The sequence below is a fragment of the Sprattus sprattus genome, assembly GCF_963457725.1.
Source record: "Sprattus sprattus genome assembly, chromosome: 14".
NCBI classification, from domain to species: Eukaryota; Metazoa; Chordata; class Actinopteri; order Clupeiformes; family Clupeidae; genus Sprattus; species Sprattus sprattus.
Genome location: NC_137912.1, coordinates 3,568,385 through 3,570,884, shown reverse-complemented (window position 1 = coordinate 3,570,884; position 2,500 = coordinate 3,568,385). Strand labels below are relative to the sequence as shown.

General features: G+C 46.6%; 1 protein-coding gene across 1 annotated transcript in view; it reads left to right on the top strand.

Moving 5' to 3' along the window:
- Positions 1–181, top strand: part of LOC308374891 (MSL complex subunit 3-like) — a 14,203-nt gene extending 14,022 nt beyond the window's left edge. The window contains exon 13 of the mRNA XM_080850853.1: positions 1–181. This exon is cut by the window's left edge and continues 799 nt beyond it. The gene's annotated coding sequence lies outside the window, so the exon portion shown is untranslated.
- Positions 182–2,500: the final 2,319 nt, after the last annotated feature.

Below are 2,500 nucleotides of genomic sequence, written 5' to 3'. Positions count from 1 at the left end.
CTTTTCTAATGCTTCCATTAGAGTGGATGGGTACAGAAGTACGACCTGCATGTCTGTCTGTGTGTGTTTGTTACTTGTGTGTGTTAATTTAGAGGCTCTTTTGTAGTCTTCGAGATGGTTGTTCGCAGTTGTTATCTAATGCACTGGCTGTTGTGTATTTCTCTTATTTTCCTGAGGCACAGTTTATGCGATAATTGGATATGCATGTGACTGTTGTAAAAAAATATACAATACATTGTGCTTCAATACAAAATGATATTTTTTACATTTTGCCTTTGTTTCGATCATTTGAGAAAACAAACAAGTGTCTCGTGATAAATTGTCTTTATTCAGTTTTAGTTATGGATTTTGATTACCATGTGTATCCGTCTGACCAGTTGGTCATAATTAATAATTCACCTCGATGGTGAGCTGAAATGGTGCTGCCTCAGTAAATCACACATTTAAAATTAAACATCGTAGGGAACCCAGTACAGAAGGAGAGGACTAGAAGGGCCTGCACCAGTGCTGAAGAGATTACATAAACCCCTGCTACACACACATACACACACACACACACACACACACACACACACACACACACACACACACACACTCACACACTCTCACACAAACACACACAGGCACACAAACACACACAGGCACACACACGCACACTCTCACACACTCTGCTCTTATTGATTTATGAGCTCATACCCGACTGGGCCCCTATCCTGTGCAGAGGTTGAAATGAAAGATCATGGCTTCCCCACACTGAGCACCAGTCATTCTGCCCTGCTGGGTGTGAACAAGTGCTGTCTGAAGCGGCCGCCTTTGGAGACGGCCTTCTTTGTCCTCCTGGGGTCCATCACTACCGTAATGTGCCCAGACACACACACACACACTCTCCCTCACACAAACACACATTCACACACAAACACACACACACACACACACACACACGTCTGTGGTCCATCATTACCGTAATGTGCCCAGACACACACACACACACTCTCCCTCACACAAACACGCACTCACACACAAACACACACACACACACACACACACTTCTGTGGTCCATCATTACCGTAATGTGCCCAGACACACACACACACTCTCCCTCACACAAACACACACTCACACACAAACACACACACACACACACACACACACACACTTCTGTGGTCCATCATTACCGTAATGTGCCCAGACGTATGTGAGCAGCAGGCTCACAGAGTCAGAATCCCTCTGTCTTGACTGGAATTGGAGAGGCTGGTCATCCTCCAATGTCAACTGTTTTACTTTTTTTATAAGTTCTACCAGAAAGACTGGAGGCAGTAATAGAATTAAATATGTAGACCTAAGTAGGAAATCGAGCCATAAAGATATAATATCAAAGATAAAGGTAACTGCACTGAAGTAAACAGTAGGCGTAGGCCCCCAGACACAATCCAGCAAACGTCAAGAACATCTCGGATCCATCCAACGAGAGATGTCAAGGGTGGGGAGCTCTTCAACCCAACGCAGCCCCAACAGGTCAGGAGGTAACGTGACGCATAACAGAATTGAACGGCCTGAAAAATGATGCCATGGTGGCTGTATTTCTATTGGACCGGTAACTACCTGGTTAGTTTTTTTGTTACTTTCTTAAACTATGTAGCCAACGTAGCTAGCTACTTATGCCTAACCCTACCCCCCCCCCCCCCCTCTCTCTCTCCCTCTGTCTCTCTCTATGTTATGGCTATGCTAGCTACTTATGTTGCTACCTGATGTATTAGCTTCCCACTATCCCTGAAAAGGCTCCTTTTTCTTCAGCCATCTGTATCCACCAAGTCCTTTCGTCTCCTCAAACCATCTGATACAGATGCATAACATTTCCCTCAAAATTGAATATGTGGTCAGTTTTGTTTACAGTTTAAAGATGTCAGGTGTCATTTCAGACAAGGACCTGATATGATGATGAGAAACCTCTATGTCCACCATCCTCCATGATGACACAGCACTTCATCTGTCCAAAGGCGAGGTTGAGAACTCCCCCCTCCCCCCCCCCCCCCCCCCTCCTGATCTGAATTGGGTTTGGGCTCTGTCAGGAAGCGCCGGTGAGTCGAAGTAATTGCTCGGTGTGTGTGAGCGCTGATTTGATTTGGATTTGCAGGAAAGTGCATAATGAGGCACTCAACACCGGAACTTGATCCGGATGGAACGCTTGGTGTCTGTGTGTGTGTGTGTGTGTGTGTGTGTGTGTGTGTGTCTGTGTGTGTGTGTGTGTGTGTGTCTGTGTGTGTGTGTGTGTGTGTGTGTGTCTGTGTGTGTGTGTGTGTGTGTGTGTGTCTGTGTGTGTGTGTGTGTGTCTGTGTGCGTGTGTGTGTGTGTGTGTGTGATGGTGCTGCTGCATGGAGCGCTTGGAAAGGTGGAGAAAAAAATTCATCCCCCCCCTCCCTTGGAACCCGTCTCCCTCGCTCCCACCCACCCTCTGGGTATCCTCTTACCGTTGCTGAGATGGCTCCTGCGCCGCGCTATG